Below are 18,223 nucleotides of genomic sequence, written 5' to 3' on the forward strand. Positions count from 1 at the left end.
AGGGATGTAATGAGAGACAGTTATTTGAATTAGAATTCACTACTTAAAGCTTAACTGCACAGCATGTTTAAATAGAATATTTACACATGACAGCAGATTTGTACACGGTGGTTATATATTCATGAATTAATATGGAACAAATATGTTTATCTCTAACTCACAAAAATAGATACTTCAGTAATATAGTTTTATTTTTGCAACTACACCATATGGCTTTTTAGATCTAATGAGCTGCGCCTGTGTTGGTCTAGCTGGGCATGTTTCATGGGTTCAATTTACTCCCTGTTCTTCAGAATGTACATGTGTATGTGTCTCCATCTTCATGTTACTGCAGTTCACTTTCTTCTGCACATGACTCCAGTTTTGCTTCTTCCTCATTGTCATGCTAAGAGCAGAAAGTGTACTGTATATATGAAGGGATAATTACTAGTCCTTGCCCTTTTCGAGCTACCCCAGATCAGGCATACTCACCAGACATTCTCCTTCAACTAAAGTTAAAGATAGCCGAATTCTATAAGACGCTTAATTGGGTCTAAAGGTTCAGACTATCTCTCCCTAAAGGAAAGGAACATCGTGAAGATGTTACCGTCCTCCAGATAGCACTTTTAATAAGTTTAACTAGACTGTAACCTTCTGGATATTATGAGGGTCCGGAATACCCCCCAGAATTCTGCAACTCCTCACAAAAGAGTGTACAGAAATTGAGTTTGCGAGATTGATACAGAAATACTACTTGAGACAATTCTAAAAATATATAGATTTATTTAAGAGCCGACATACAGTTAACAGCTGTTGATTCAATCGCAACATTAATAATTCAAAAACAAATAGCTTACATTTCTTATCCTCAGAGATCCTTATTCTCAAATCTTAACTTCGTACATTTTTACATTTCTTATTCTTAATTCTAATCCAGGATATTCACCAAAATCAAATACCTTGATTACCCGAGACTGAGAGTTGTAGGCTTAGAGTGGTTTTGAAGCCAAGAATCGCTTGCCTCTTCCCAGCGACTTCTGACTTTCCATTTGAAAATCCTATCTTTTATACTCTTTTTTTAGTGGTATATTCTTTGAAGTTTTCTGCTGATGTAGCTAATTATCTTTATTCATTTTCCTGTTGACTTTTTTCTATTCTTACTGTCAATTTAGCTGTTAACTTTTAGAATCCTGTCTCTGTTTAGTTGTTTCAAAAACGTAACATAAAATGGTTATTACAGATTTATCTCATTGATGCCATTCTCACAAAGATCTTTCATTCAATTCTTAATATTGGCTTAACTGGTTATTAGCAGACGTTGTGACTCTGTGGTGTTCCAAGTTCAATACAAAAGCCATGTGATTGCTTGGTGCATCTATTGAAGTCATATCTTCAAAGTATTCTGTTGGTATCATATTTACTACACATAAATTAAAAACACTTCAACTAGGGTGTTTTACTTGTTTTGTAGCTATCTCAATTGATTGCATATATAATCTTATGTTTCCTGTCTTTCATTTGATGTTACTTTTACGAAGGCACATGGTTTTATAATATTCTGTGTTTCTGTTTCCCTGAGTGTTAGTTTTTAACACTTTACTTGGGTCATTCCATTGTGTTTCTACCAAACTCCAGACCTTCTGGAAGTGCCAAACTGCTATTTCAACAGGGCCATTGTTTTAGCATTAACAATCAACTCCCATTTCGAAAGCCTGTGTGGTTTTTACAGCTTGTGTTATCAAACCAGCCCATCTCAGAAGCCTGTTTTGACACAGCTTGTGTCGCCGAGGCTTTCCAGACTTTTAAACCCAGTATATCATGTATTAATAAAATCAGAAATCTGTTCATATGATGGTGTATCTCTTGGAATATGGCTTATTCCGTCACATATAGTGGAATGCCGGTGAGTGTGAGCGTCTGGTACTCCGGTAGTTGACAGCACAGGAACATAGGAAGGATCATAGGAAGATAGGAACAGGAGTAGACCATTCAGTCCATCGAGCCTGTTCTGCCATTCAATCAGATCATGTGCACCTCAACTTCATTTACCCACCTTTGATCCATATCTTTTGATACCCTTACCTAACAAAAGTCTATCAATCTCAGTCTTGAAAATGTCAATTGACCCAGCATCGACAGCCTTTTGAGGGAGAGAGTTCCAGATTTCCACTGCCCTTTGTGTGAAACTGTGCTTCCTGATTTCATTCCTAGCTCTAATTTTAAGATTGTTCTGGATTCTCCTACCAGAGGAAAGGTTGTAACTAGCAGAATAGATAAGGAGGAACCAGTGGATGTGGTATATTTGGATTTTCAGAAGCATTCGATAAGGTGCCACACAAGAGGTTATTAAACAGAATTAGGGCTCGTGGGATTGGGGGTAATATACTAGCATGGATTGAGGATTGGTTAACGGACAGAAAACAGAGAGTAGGAATAAACGAGTCATTTTCGGGTTGGCAGGCGGTAACTAGTGGGGTACCACAAAGATAAGTGCTTGGGCCTCAGCTATTCACAATCTACATCAATGATTTGGATGAGGGGACCAAATATAATACATCCAAGTTTGCCGATGAATGGGAATGTAAGATGTGAGGAGGATGCAAAGAGGCTGCAAGGGGATATAGACAGGCTAAGTGAGTGGGCAAGAACATGGCAAAAGGAATATAAGTGTGAAGTTATCCACTTTGGTCGGAAAAACATTCACTCCTCAACATTCTACTCAAGGGAATACAAACAAAGCTGGTGATTTTCTCCAGGTAGGTGGATTGGGGCACAGAGCTGGATTCCCTACCTTAAACCATTGAGAATTGGGAGTCCTTCCTTGGTATGGAGCGCAGAAGGGAGAAGGTAAACTGAAGATAACAGCACAGAGAGATCGTGGCCTAGAAATTGGTTTTGCCCCGCCAGCTCGTTTGCGCCGTAAATTTTGCGCCCGCCGCGGAGCCAGTTGTGCCCGCCCCATATTCACTTTCAGCGCCCCAAAGCGGAACCGGGCGCTGTTCCAGGGTTTGGCCGCCCCGCTTGGGGCGCTGAAAGTGAGTTTCAGCGCTGCCGGTCCCGCTGCGCCACCCGATGCGGTGCGGCAGGCTGCTGTACTGCAGGCCTCCCCCTTCTCTTAAGGGGGAGGTGCCTGCAACGGCCGGAGCCCCGATTGCAAGTGCCGGCAAAAGAGCCCGGCACAACGGAGAAGTGCCGGGCTCCACGGAAACCAGCCGGCAATGCAGCGGGGGGGGGTGGAGGAGGCCGGGGAAGGAGGTGCGGGCAGGCGGCCGCCGAAAAAGCGGCCGGCCGCACCTCCACCTTAAAGCGCCCCGCTAAGGCTGCTGTAAGGACCCGGTCTCCCGATGTTGTTAGCGGCCGCCACGGATGAGGCGGCCGCTACTGAAGATGGGGATCGGCGTGGTTTCGGGCGGTACCGGGGCACTGCGCACACCGATGACGTCATCGGTGCCGGCGCAGCGCTACCGGCTAACGCCGATGTTAGGGCCCACCTAATTTCGGGCGCGACGCAACTTCCGGCGCAACCCACTCTTTCGCCCCTAATTGGGCGCAAACGCAAGTGAATTTCTAGGCCCACGTGTCTCTGTATGAGCACCGCTTCCCTCAGGACCACTTTAATGGAAAAAGGATATCACTTGCACAATGTGAATGTTGTCACGAAAATGGCAGTGACCAAGTTATCATAGCAGGTGTTTCTGTTATTACGGTATTATTTCATTAGAAGTCTTACTTTTTTGTTTGTACTTTGTTTTGTGTTGGCAATTTTCAACGAGGTGACTGTGCTATCTTGCTCTTGCAGGGAAATGAAGACACACTCGTGATGTGTTTCACATATTGTGATTGGTTGGCTGGCTGGCTGCAGGTTTATGGGGATTGAGCTAAATTTTGACATTTGGTCCTAAAATTAACCAGTCAGAAAATGTATTGGCTTCATTTGAATTTCATCATCTGCCCATTAAGTCTAATGATTCTGTGGCTCAATATTTTTCCCTAGATTATTAACTTAATGAAAATATATTTCAGCACATAAAGCCAGCATTAGCAATTGAATGACTGGCAAACGGCCAGTGTGATCACTGGCACAGAATAATTATAAATAAAATACAGACAGTGTAAGTGATACATTATTCCAATATTGTTTACATCACCACATGATTTAAACAGAACAGAAGAAAAAAAAGTCATTTTTCTAACGCCCATCTGCCTCCCCACCTCGCCCCCAGAAAGGAAAATGATTGCACTATTTCCTCTGTTTGTTTACATGGTAGCAAAGGGTGGCTGCACCAACTGTTTACTGGATGTTCACTATTGTCTCAGTAGAAGTGTCACTTTCCTCCCCTATAATGTTAGGATGAGGCTAGGATCAATGGCTTTCACCTTAAATTTAATGTTTCTTGCTACTTATGCAGAGCTCTGTTCAGGTGGTAAAGGGATGGTGTCCTTAAAATGGATGTTCTTGGAAGAGAAACTTGCTGCCAAGTTTCTGAGGGATGTCCCTGTGAATTTTGATGTAGTTCGGATCCAGTTGTGTTCAGCAAGTATGTTGTTCAAAGTAACTTTTTGCGTTTGTGCATTTTTCTGTTGTTCCATTTTGTTAAATATTACTGGGAACTATTTCTTTTTCCATACAACTGGCTGATGCTATCAAAATTATTGAAACCTATGAGGTTCAGTATTCCCATTCATTTTATAGAAGGCAGAGCAGTTGCACTTGACAAGCCTCACTTGCCTCCAATTCATTTCTAATTGGAAAGGCTCTATCTATGTAATCTATACAAAAAAAATCAACAGTAAACAGCCTAAAGGATGTTTTAAGGGGCCTTGAATTATGATTAAAATACACTTAGTTTTTGCATTCCAGTGATATTCCCAGCATCATTCTGAACCATTTTTTCAAAAGATGAGTTGCTTGTGTGTGTTCACTTTGTTTTCTCTGGATGGGACTATTGTTTTAATAAATGAGTTCATTGTACAATGAAGACAAATATGTTCTCAATGAGATGGCATTATAAAGGATTAATTAATCACCTGTGCATCTCTTGGGCTCAGTCTGCAATGTGTTACTAAAAAACCTGCTATAAATCCATTGAGTCTGGGGAGATGAAGCTTCGAGCCATTACAACACTGCTGACTAACATCACAAAAAGACTGTGGTTTATTTTCTGGGCGGTGTGGCTTCTGGCACAGGTGTAGAACAGCTGTTGAAGGACAGGAAAATCTGGCTCAGATTCAATAGCTAGAACTACACTACTTCTCTGCCATAGGCTATGTTTCAACAGGCCTTTTAGAATGTCCTAGAGGTGTTACAAAAATGAGTCATTGCTTCATTTAAACATTATAATGCTTTAAATGAAACCTGGCATGATTTTCTATCCCTTTAAGCAGGATTATGTTGAGTGCATCTGTAGGGGTCTGTGGGAAGCTCTATGGATGATAGTACTCTTTAAAAAGTCAGATGCTTTTGACATTTGTAAAAATATTTTCCTGTTTACAGTACATTTCACTAATGATTTTTGTTGGTCGTTGGCTAGTCATATTAAAATGAATAATGATGGCTGATATTAGAGTGCCACAGATACAGTATTTCACGTGGGTGAAGTGGTACAAGATGAAAGAAGGAATGCCTGAGTCGAACTGTGACATTTATTATGTCATAGACCATATCTTTATACAGTGGTGCACTTACCTGGCTGCGAATGTGGGAAACTGTCAGCACAGAGCCAACTTAAGATTGGTACCATCAGATGCAAGGATACCTGCAGTCATCCTGCACCACAGGGATAGTACTGATAGTGGCAGTCAAGGTCATTTCATCTTTTTGCCACTACATTCTTTCAGATTATCATAGAGATCCTCTGAAGTATGGTCAATGTGCTGTCCATGCATGTATCAAACATGTGACTTATGCATAGATCAGCAACACCTGCATTTACATCTCCTTTTCCACTGGATAGCAACAGCAGCATAATATGGCTGCCCAATGTCATCACACTGTTGCGTTTCCTAAAGGAGAGAGGTCACTGATGACAGCATGTTGGCATTCTGCAGACCATTCCGAGTGTTGGTAAGTTACTGTGCAGCTAAGTTATGTTGCAATAATTTTATGTGTGAAACCCTTTGAAAATGTGATTGTGGCAAGGGTTTTAGAAGTAAGTTGCAGCTTGAATGTTGCTCTGCTTGAGTATGAACATACATGGTACAGATTGACATGCAGTACTTCGAGCTATCTAGCTGGTGAATGATACTGTTCAGTAGTCTTACCGTGGCAACTTATTAAGGTGTACCAGCTTCTTAACCTGTTTCTAGGTTGTGCAAGTACTGTACACCGCCTCCTGCTTGGATTTTATACTGCTGTCCTCTGGAGTGCCTAACAGAATAACCCTCTTTGCACTCACCTCATGCAGTCGTACCTCCAGCCATCAAACAAGCATTTGGGTGCTGCATCACATCAACCTTTGGCCAGAGACTATTTTGTGCCTCCACATTTATTTCACATTCCTTTGGGCTTTTCCAGACTTTTGTTCCATACATCTTTTTGGAAAGGCTGAAAAATACTCTTAAAATACTGCATCTTTTTCAAAGGCTGAAACTGTTTTTCTCACTTATGTGACTACTTACTTTTAAGTGACTGCAGCCCTTTAAGGGCTGATAGGTGTACAATTTCATTACTGCCCCCACCCACCCCACACTTGGGAAACTCTCAGCACCAGGCACAAAATGATCAGGACCTTACCTTGCATAAGTAATGAGGGTCAACCTCAAGAAATCCTGCAAGGTCAGCCCAGCACAACTTTGATAAGCAATAAGCTGGCTGCTCTCCAGTTTTTGTTTCTACATTGGGACTGGCGCTTCAAACTTGCTACACATGTGCATCATATTTTCCCAGAATTTAACTGTTCTTGACAGCAGAAAGATCAAGCTTAGTGTTTTGAAATAAAATGTGTATGTATCGAGCTAGTTCCCATCAGTGATAGTTGTCTGTACATTTTGATGAGGAAGCTGACTGCCAGCTTGTTACGGTTTTGCCGTGTAACTTTTGGGCTTTCTGTCACTCACCTTCTCAAAGTCTGAGTGTAATGTTTCAGTTCTACAGCTGTTTTGTGCTAATGTTGTTTTACATGTTTGTTGCAATGATTTTATTTAATGGTAACTATTGCAATGGGTTAGGCTGTTAAGAATGAGAAAAATAAGAGCTTTTTGCATTTAAAGGACCATTTCAATAATGTGTGTGATTTATTTCTTCAGACAGCAGGTTCCTTGCTTAAAGCAAATTAAAGTAATTTACTATTCCTTCAGTCCTGGTTCATTCAGGACATACATATTCAAGTACATGTATTTCTATTGTAAGGCATTGATGTAGTATTGACTGGGAACTGAGTTGCTAATATACTGTCATATGTCATAAGATTTCAGAGGAAAGTATTTGTTTTGTGAATGTGAAAGAGCAGCTCCAGCATAAAATTACAGAATGATAGCATGAGAATAAAGGACAGGTAGCATTTTCTATTTTTTTTGACAAAGTTGCATTTGACTCTGCAGGAAACTGGAGATCGTGCATTTTGTCTTTCAAATGACCAGTTCAGTGAAATCACTTACAATAGATTTAAAGTTACTGTGCTAGTATTTCCGACATTACAACAGTGACTACACTCCAAAAGTACTTAATTGGCTGTAAAGCGCTTTGAGACGTCCGGTGGTCATGAAAGGCGCTATATAAATGCAAGTCTTTTTTCTTTAACTGATGATTCATCCAATCTTTTTGCACTTCTGACTGGATTGCCGATATGGTTCAACACTTGTCTGCAGTCACATGTTTTTGTGTATTCTGTATCAGTTCTATATTTAGCTGTAAGTGTTGAAATGTAGAACACACTCAACAGAAATACAGAAAAAGATGATGCAAAATTGAAGAATTATTGAATAAAGAATCCCGACAGCTTAACTTTAAGCTTACAAGACATTTAAAGTAAGCTAATCAACAGACACCAAGGATTTTCTCCACAGCACAATTGGGAAAAGCACTGCTGTGTGGAACGGAGCCCTATAGAACAGGAAGGTCCCATGCTCAGTCTGTGGTATGTGTTGAGTTAGCTGATCTCAGTCAAAATGACATTAACTGTGCTACAAATGGGCTCAATGCTGAAATCTAGGAAGGGGAAAAATCAGCTATGATTCCCAGTGACTTGCTGGAGAGTGTAAGTGTGCAGAAATCAGGTGAGAATCAGATTGTGATATCCCACACATTCCAATAACCTTCTGATACCCATTGTCTTGAGGGTTACTCATTAATTTTAGTTTTGTGCTTCTAGGTCACTCTGTTTCTATATGTATATATCTATCCCTAAGTGTGTTTATTTGATTCACTCTGTGTTTCTTTTGTGAATGGAAGCCAGAGCCTTAGGTGAGGTGGGTTTCTAGTAGTGCCAAGACTCTGTTCTGAAAATCACTGGTCTAGACAATTGTTGGTGAATATGAAACTGTATCCCACAATGAAGGGACTGTTAGGGACAGAGCAAAAAGAAGAGGGTGAAGTACAGAGGCTTAGTAATGAGTTAAATTCAGAAGGAATCGAAACAAGGAAAGTGAAACCACAAAGAAAAACTGCAGTATAATTCAATAAAGTAAAGGCTCAATCAAATATGAAGAAATTTGCTAGCGACCTTTAATGTGAAGTAACTAGAAAGTATTTTTATCTTAGAGAGGGTGAAAGAAAAAATTCAAGTTAACTTTAATTATGATGAAACACTGATCAATTGACACACGACAGTGAGACTGCTAAGGGAGATGAGGAAGAACTTTAAGAAACACTGAATTATTTATTAATTTGAGACTATATCCCAAGATGATGTTGAGAAGTAAGCAAAACCCAAAAGTACAGAACAATTTGATTTTTTTTGACAGAAAAGTTTAAAATGAACTCTTGTTTCAAATCATTTACTGATTAGCATAAGTCTTCTCTACTATTAAACTATGAAAATCTGCTTTTACACTTGGCCTTTGATCTAGCTATAACAACTTAAATTGGTGCAGAATTATATTTTTTTTACTTAGAGAAACATTAAGGATGTGCCAAATTACATTTTGCTCCTTTCCTTTGGAATATATGTTTACTTTCCTCCACTATTTCTCCTGTCATAAGCTCCCATGATTTGTGACTTTTATAACCAACAGAGACTAGCTTTCAAGCCTCCACCAACTCTACACTGCAGAAAGCCAGCAAATAGGAAATTATTTTGGTGCTCGCACAGATGATCTATGTTTTTTTCTCTCTCTCCCTCTCTCACAGTACTTGGCCATGTGGCAGCACAGTTGAAATTTGGAACTCACCATCTGAATGAAAAACAATGTTCTTCCACTTTGGAGCTCCAAATTGCCGAGTCATTCCAATAGTTCAGCTTTCTGTATGGATGTTTTAATTTTATGACCTTGCTGTTTTTTCCTGAACAAATTTCTCTTTTTCCTCTTTGCTATAATAATGTATTGGACATCAAATAGCTTTCTTCCAACTGGGAAACCTAAGATAAAATTGTCTGAACAATGCTATCAACATCCTTCACTGTGTTGAATTTTATTAGACTACACTCTTGTTTGTTTCAGTTATATTTGTAGATACACTGCTGCCACTAAAATCATTTACACAGAATTAAAAGTTCTGCACAGCAGTAACAGTGAAAGCATTAAAACCCTTCTCCAGTTTAATTTCAAATCAACATTGTCCATTTCCTGTTCAAATTAAGGATTTAAATTGCAGCATGCTGACATCATCAGAATGCAGTGAGTACATCACCAATCAAAATTAGTAAGTTAAAAATAGTATTCTTCTCCTTGGGTGTTAGGCTATCTGTGTGGTTTTTTTTAGCAACTTTTATTTTATTCTGAATGTACAAAAACCGTGCCTGTTATCTTCTGGTCCAGCACATTGTGCCTGAAAGGCATTAATTTTAGCTCAGTGGTCACACTCTCACCTCCGAGTCAGAAGGTTGTGGGTTCCAGCCCCACTCACAGACTTGTGCACTTAATCTAAGCTGACACTTCAGTGTAGCAGAGGGAGTGCTGCACTGTCAGAGGTGCCATCTTTTGGATGACACATTAAACCGAGGTTCCTCTGCCCTTTCAAGTAAAAGATCCAATTTAAATATTCAAATAGAAGGATAGTTCTTCAGGTATCTTGGCCAATCAACATGACTAAAACAGATTATCTGGTCATTTATTGCTGTTTGTGGAACCTTGCTGTATGCTGCTGTATTTGCCTATATTACAACAATGGATAAACTTCAAAATTACTTCATTGGCTGTGAAGTGATTTGGGAAGTCCTGAGATCATGAAAGGTAATCAATGCAAGTATTTTATTTCTTCTAAAAGACCCTAAAACAAATTCTGCAGCAAAATGAAAGGATTTAGAATGTTAATATAAACATTTTGTTGCAGGGATATTCAGCACGAAAGCTATGGCAATTTTTAATTCGGAATTTTGAAGAACTAACAATATTTCCTAATTTGGAGAGCGTTTTATTGATGTTTCTAGATTATTTTGTTTTGGAGATTCTGTAATTGTATTGGACAAGCACTGGATTCTCCTTCCGAAGAGTCCTGAGTTCAGATCCCAATTCAGGTGCCATTGAGTTCAGCTCTTTGTGTGTGTATATCTTACCCATTTTGGAAAATGTTTAGAAGCAGCTATCCTTAGTTCAGTGCGCCTGATATGTAGCAACTGAAACTGTCTGTGGAAGCATCCGTCTAATAAACTATTGCAGCCTCTTGCTGCGATATGCAGCAGGAAGCCGGCATAACTTTTTTAATATAATTTTTCCAAATGTATAGAAACATAGAAGATAGGAGTAGGCCATTCGGCCCCTCGAGCCTGCTCCGCCATTCAATGAGATCATGGCTGATCATCCAAACTCAGTACCCTGTCCCTGCCTTCTCCCCATATCCCTTTAGCCTTAAGAAATATATCTAACTCCTTCTTGAATATATTTAATGAATTGGCCTCAACTGCCTTCTGTGGTAGAGAATTCCACAGGTTCACCACTCTCTGGGTGAAGAAATTCCTCCTCATCTCTGTCCAAAATGGCTTACCCCTTATCTTTAGACAGTGACCCCTGGTTCTGGACTCCCCCGCCATCGGGAACATCCTTCCTGCATCTAGTCTGTCTAGTCTTGTTAAAATGTTATAAGTTTCAATGAGATCCCCTCATTCTTCTAAACTCCAGCGAGTATAAGCCCAATCGACCCAATCTCTCCTCATACGTCATTCCTGCCATCCCAGGTATCAGTCTGGTAAATCTTCGCTGCACTCCCTGCATGGCAAGAACATCCTTCCTCAGATAAGGCGACCAAAACTGCACACAATACTCAAGGTGTGGTCTCACCAAGGCCCTGTACAACTGCAGCAAGACATCCTTATTCCTGTACTCAAATCCTCTCGCTACGAAGGCCAACATACCATTTGCCTTCTTAACCGCCTGCTGCAGCTGCATGCTTACCTACAGCGATTGGTGCACAAGGACACCCAGGTCTCATTGCACTTCCCCTTCTCCCAATCTATTGCCGTTCAGATAATCACCCGCCTTCCTGTTTTTGCCACCATAGTGGATAACCTCGCATTTAACCACATTATACTGCATCTGCCATGCTTCTGCCCAATCACCCAACCTGTCCAAATCATACTGGAGTTTCTCGGCATCCTCCTCACAGCGCGCACGCCCACCCAGCTTTGTGTCATCTGCAAACTTGGAGATATTACATCTAGTTCCCTCGTCTAGATCATCATTAATATATATTGTGAATAGCTGGGGTCCTAGGACCGATCCCTGCAGTACCCCACTAGTCACTGCCTGCCACTCGGAAAAAGAGCCGTTTATTCCAACTCTTTGCTTCCTGTCTGCCAACCAGTTCTCTATCCAAGTCAGTACCTTGCCCCCAATCCCATGTGCTTTAACTTTACATGCTAATCTCTTATGCTGGACTTTATCGAAAGCCTTCTGAAAGTCCAAATACACCACATCCACTGGTTCTCCCTTATCTATTCTACCAGTTCCATCCTCAAAATTCCAGTAGATTAGTCAAGCACGATTTACCTTTTGTAAATCCATGTTGACTTTGTCTGATCCTGTCACTGTTTTTCAAGTGCTCTGCTATTGCATCTTTTATAATGGACTCTAGCATTTTCCCCACTACCGATGTCAGGCTTACCGGCCTATAATTCCCCGTTTTCTCTCTACCACCTTTTTTGAACAGTGGGGTAACATTAGCTCCAATCCATGGGAACTGTTGCAGAGTCCATAGAATTTTGGAAGATGACCAGCAATGCATCTACTATTTCTAGGGCCACTTCCTTAAGTACCCTAGCATGTAGATTATCAGGCCCTGGGGATTTATCGGCCTTCAATCCCGTCAATTTCGCTAACACCATTTCCCTACAAATACTGATTTCATTCAGTTCCTTCCTCTCATTAGACCCTATGCTCCCTGACATCTCTGGGAGGTTAATTGTTTCCTCCTTTGTGAAGGCAGAACCAAAGTATGTATTTAATTGGTCTGCCATTTCTTTGTTCCCCATTATAAATTCCCCTGATTCTGACTGCAAGGGACCTACGCTTGACTTCACCAATCTTTTTCTCTTCACATATCTATAGAAGCTTTTACAGTCAGTTTTTTTGTTCCCTGAAAGCTTACTCTCATACTCTATTTTCCCCCTCTTTATGAATCCTTTTGTCATCCTTTGCTGAATCCTAAACTGCTCCCAATCCTCAGGTTTGCTACTTTTTCTGGACAATTTATATGTCCTCTCCTTGGATCTTATGCTATCCCTAATTTCCCTTGTTAGCCACGGTTGAGTCACCTTTTTTGTTTTATTTTTATGCCAAACTGGGATGAACAAATTCTGTAGTTCATCCATGCAATCTTTGAATGTTTGCCATTACCTATCCACCATCAACCCTTTGAGTAACATTCCCCAATCAATCCTACCCAACTCGCGCCTCATACCATCGTAGTTTCCTTTATTTAAATTCAGGACCCTAGTCTCTGAATCAACTACTTCACTCTCCATCTTAATGAAGAATTCTATCATATTATGATCGCTCCGCCCCAAGGGGCCTTGCACAACAAGATTGCTAATTACTCCTTTCTCATTACATAATACCCAGTCTAAGATGGCCTGATCTCTTGTTGGTTCCTCGACGTATTGGTCCAGGAAACCATCCCGTATATATTCCAGGAATTCCTCCTCCACAGTATTGTTACTAATTTGGTTAGCCCAATCTATATGTAGATTAAAGTCACCCATGATAATTGCTGTGCCCTTATTGCACGCATTTCTAATTTCCCGTTTGATGCCATCCCCAACCTCCGCATTACTGTTTGGGGGTCTGTATACCACTCCCACTAATGTTTTCTGCCCCTTGGTATTTCTCCGTTCTACCCATACAGACTCCACATCATCAGAGCTAATATCCTTCCTTACTATTGTGTTGATCCCCTCTTTAACCAGCAATGCTTCCCCACCTCCTTTTCCTTTTTGCCTGTCTTTCCTGAATATTGAATACCCCTGGATGTTGAGTTCCCAACCTTGGTCACCCTGGAGCTATGTTTCCGTAATCCCAATCATATCATCCATTTACCTCTATTTGCGCAGCTTATTCATCCACCTTATTACGAATGCTCCTCGCATTAAGACACAAAGGGGGAAAAAGTCGGTTGGTTGCGCCACCCATTAGCGCCTAAAGAGGTCGAGAAGTGGGGCGCTAACCAACTAGCGCCCGAGGCGCAGCGAACCCTGCGCCTCTTCCCAAATTGAGCGGACGTTTAGCGCAGGCGCTAAACTGTAGCGCCCGCTCACTGGCGCACGCAGATCATGACGTCATTTCAGTGTGCAACGCCCTTGGGGCGCCCCGGACCGGAAATTCAGTGGCGCCCCCCTCCGTTCCACCTGTCACTACCAACGACAGGTTACCTGGAATGTTTCCCAGTCGCTGTCGGGCTGGGGGGGCGCTATTTAAAGGGGACTCTTCCTGGATTATTAGTGGTAGCCATTTTTGGACCACACCTGTGAGAGAGAGAGAGAGTTGCTCAGAGACAAACGGGGAGCCATTTCTGCAGTGAGCCAGCGCTGGCTGAGGAACTTTAGCCTTCTGAACATAACTTTACAGTTGGTAAGCTTCTCAACAGGCATAACTTTCAGTGCGCACTCACTATGAGGGCTGCACTGGATGGGAACGTCGTGCTTCTCAATCATATTGACAGGGCACAGAGACGCAGGGATAGAATGGCAGGCATAGCCAGACGGAGGAGGGCCAACAGACGTCGGCAACGAGACCTTACGCTGCCAGGGTTTTCCGCCAACAGTTTTCGTATATCAACATATTGGAGGAGCAGTGTTTCCGAAGGCTGCGCTTCAGTAAGGAGGTGGTCACTGAGCTCTGCCACCTGCTTCAGCCAGATCTGCAGCTTCAACTAAGGTGCAGGACATCTCTGTCGGTGGATGTGAAGATCACTGAGGCTCTAAACTTCTATGCCAGCGGCTCCTTTCAGGCTGCTGCTGGGGACATTGCCAACATCTCACAGTTCGCTGTGCATTGCTGCATTCCTCAAGTGACTAATGCCCTCTTTAAAAGGAGACGGCAGTACATCTCCTTCTCAATGACCCCGGACAAGCAGCGAGAGCGCGCAGAGGGCTTCGCAAGGATAGCGGGCTTCCCCATGGTGCAGAGCGCCATTGACTGCAGGCATGTGGCTTTGCGGGCGCCTCCAGAGAATGTGGAGGATTTCCGCAAACGAAAGGGGTTCCATTCTTTGAATGTGCAGCTGGTCTGTGACCACCGACAGCTGATACTCGCTGTCAATGCCCACTTTGCAGGCAGCAGCCACGACGCCTTCATCCTGCGCCAGACTTCTGTGGTAGACCTTTTCGAGGCCCCGGTTCACCCAGGAGGCTGGCTTCTCGGGGACAAGGGCTATCCTCTGTGCCACTGGCTGATGACCCCGCTCCGTTCACCCAGCACCCCTGCTGAAGAACGATACAGCGAGAGCCATCAAGCGACCAGGAATATCGTGGAGCACACAATCGGCGTGCTGAAGCAATGGTTCCGCTGTCTGGGCCATTCCGGAGGAGCCCTTCAGTACTCACCTGAGCGAGTCTCTCACTTCGTGGTTGTGTGTTCCATGCTGCATAACCTGGCAATCCTCAGGACCCAGCCAATGCCACCAGACATTGAAGCACCAGCAGAGGAGGAGGAGGAGGAGGAGGAGGAGCAGCACCAAGACGGGAGGGAGGCACAAACTGCAAGGGCCATCCGTCAGAGGCTTATAGCAAGTCGCTTCTAGGCCCCTCTGAGGGAATGCTTTCTGCCATTCCAAGAACATGAATGGAACCGCTCTGCTACCCCTAAGCCGGTCAAGGCAACAATTTGTGCAAAGTACAGACATGGACATTGTGAATAAATAAACTTCTTTATTTAACAAACTGTGTAGCCTTCCCGCATGACAAAGCAATGGAAACCAACACCAAAACAAACAGACTGCCACATAACTGGCTCTCACACCCTGGAGACAATGTCCAAAACATAACTGGCTCTCACACCCTGGAGACAATATCCAAAACATAACCAACATTCAGACCAGCATCCTCGGCCTTGAATGAAAGAAATAACATAATTTAGCAACTCCTCCTACTTTTTGCCCCTCGATGGTGATCTGCTTCCCTTGCAGAATTGCCCCCTTCCCGCCGTGCAGCTCCTTCGTAATGGGACCCCAGTGGCTGCAGCAAGGCTGGGGGAGGCCTACTGACTGTCCGAATCTGAGACCGCAAATGCCCTTGAGGGACGGCCTGGACCAGCTCTGGGCCTGGAGGGCCCGGCTGCTGACTGCTCCAACCCTGCATGGGCGGCAGCAGTCTGTCCTACAGGTGGTGGCAGCTGCAGTGGAGAAGTGCCAGTGGTGGCATCAGGAATGCTGTCATCCTGAGAGCGGACAGCAGCTTCCTGGTCGGCCGACACACTGGCACTCTGATGGGGCAGCACCGCAGCATGCGCAGCAATCGGCTGCTGCACAGATTGCTGGCCTGCTGTGGCGCGGCGAGGGCCCTGGGGAATCCTGCCCAATCCAGTGAGGGTGGTAGCAGTCAGTGCTCGCGTGGCCTCAATCTGCGTCTGCATGAGAGAAGCCACTGACTGCGTGGCAGCACTCAGCATTTGCGTGGCAGGCGCCAGTGCTTCGCCGAAGTCCTGCACACTCCTTGCCTGTGCTGCGCCGAAGTCCTGGATACTCCTTGCCAGTGTCTCAGTGGAATCCGGCATCCTTGCTACTGCAGCCATGAGCTTAGTTTGCCTCTGCCCAGCCTGGGCGCTCATTTCTGCAAGGGCACACACCTCTTCTGCGTTCTGTGCAGCAGCACTCATGGCCCCACTCGCCCTCCGGGGAGACGGCCCCCGAGCTTCCCTACCCCCTCGCATTGCTGCAGGCCGCTGGGTCCTGGAGCTGCATCCTCCTCAGACCATTCCCCCCCCTCTACCCCCCGCTCCCCTCCAGGGAAGGCGTCTCCCCAGTCTGGACATGGGCTGGCTCGCCTGAGGGTGGCACGGATGGTCCGGCTTCCTCCTCGTCGTCGTCTCCAGAGTCACTCTCACTGGCAGCTTGAGGGCCCGCCTCCCGAGCTGGTGATGCAGCATCTGAAAGCAGGGAGGTTCAAGAGTGGCTTTAGTGAAAGGACAGGGTGGCAGCAAGGGATGCATGAGTGCTGCAATGCTGAGTTGGCTCGAGAGTGAAAAAGCATGCTGGTGTGGGGAACAAGTGGAAGGAGAGAGGTCAAAAAGGTGATGACCTTACCATTGCTGTCCACAATGGGGTCGGCATCTCCAGAGGCGACGGGGCCAATCATCCGGCTTGCCGCAATCCGATGGACTCGCTCCTCCAGGTCTGTGAGGGTCTGCAGGTGAGGCCGGCTTCCTCCGGTCCAGTGCTGTTGCCTTCTATTATGGGCCAGCTTGGCCTGCAAGAGAAAGGAACGGGGTGTGAGGAAACCTGCAGCCCTGATCTGGGATGACATGCCTCCCATGGTCGATTAGCCCTTACATTATGCTGCCCTGATCTGGGATGACATGCCTCCCATGGTCCAGGAGCCCAAACATTATGCACAGAGCTGAATATGCATGTGTTTTTCCAGAAAGGGCCATGGGTGCTGGATGACAGCTGGCCATTGGGGCTTTGCACACCCTCTGGCCATACAGTGAGGTCCAGATGGAGGGATGAAGATGATTCTGAAAAAGGCACTCACCCTGACGACCCGAGTGAGGTCGTTGAACTTCTTCCTGCATTGCACAGGAGTCCTGGGAACCATGCTGCTGGAGGTGACTCTGTTGGAAACCTCCCTCCAAGCTCTGCGATAGTCGCTGTGCTGAGGCCTCCTGCCATTCTCTGGGTAGAGTACAGATCACCTGCGCTCTACCGCGCCAACCAGAGCATCCAATGCCCCCTCGTTGAAGCGCTGCGCTCTCTCCCTGGCCCTCTCCATGTTCAGGCAGTTGTCGACGCCACAGGTAGGTTACCGCCGAGTTTGAGGCCTGCGATGCGCAGGATGCGGCTGGAGATGATGATCGATCCGCCTCTTTAAGAGCTGTCCGGCGCCACCGTGTCTGGCTGCACTCGATTATTGACAGCACCTGCGCTGCGCCTGCCCGCGGAGATATTGCGTCGCGCTGCCGGGTTAGCGCCTTAAGACTGTCGTGCAGTGCCTGATTTAGCGCCGTAATCACCTTCAGGGGCGCAGGTACCCAATATCGCTGGAGGTGGTGATAATTTGCGCCTGGCGCTAAACTTTGCGCACCGCCAATACTAGCGCCCCAAACGGAGCGATACCGAATTTCTCCCCCAAAGCCTTCAGGCTTTTTTTTTTTCTTAACACTCTTAGACCTTTTAGAATTATTATTTACTGTGGCCATGTTTGATTTAAACTCTTGATTTCTCTGACTGCCACCTTTGTTTTTTTCCTTCCTGTCTTTTGCTTCTATCCTTGATTCCCTTTCCTCTGTCTCCCTGCACAGGTTGCCAACCCCCCGCCATTTTAGTTTAAACCCTCCCCCAGAGCACATCTGTCCCGGTCCTGCCCAGGTGCAAACCGTCCATTTTGTACTGGTCCCACCTCCCCCAGAACCGGTTTCAATGTCCCAAGAATTTGAATCCCTCCCCCTTGCACCATTCCTCTAGCCACGTATTCATCTGAAATATCCTTCTATTTCTACTCTG

The 18,223-nt window shown here is 44.5% G+C and overlaps 1 protein-coding gene across 1 annotated transcript in view; it reads left to right on the plus strand.

Moving 5' to 3' along the window:
- The window catches only part of trappc9 (trafficking protein particle complex subunit 9), a 1,276,086-nt gene that overhangs the window by 1,149,968 nt on the left and 107,895 nt on the right, over positions 1 to 18,223 (plus strand). The gene's annotated exons all lie outside the window — the stretch shown is intronic.

Source organism: Somniosus microcephalus, chromosome 7 (assembly GCF_052327205.1).
Source record: "Somniosus microcephalus isolate GS21.2 chromosome 7, FLI_Smic_1.0, whole genome shotgun sequence".
NCBI lineage: Eukaryota > Metazoa > Chordata > Chondrichthyes > Squaliformes > Somniosidae > Somniosus > Somniosus microcephalus.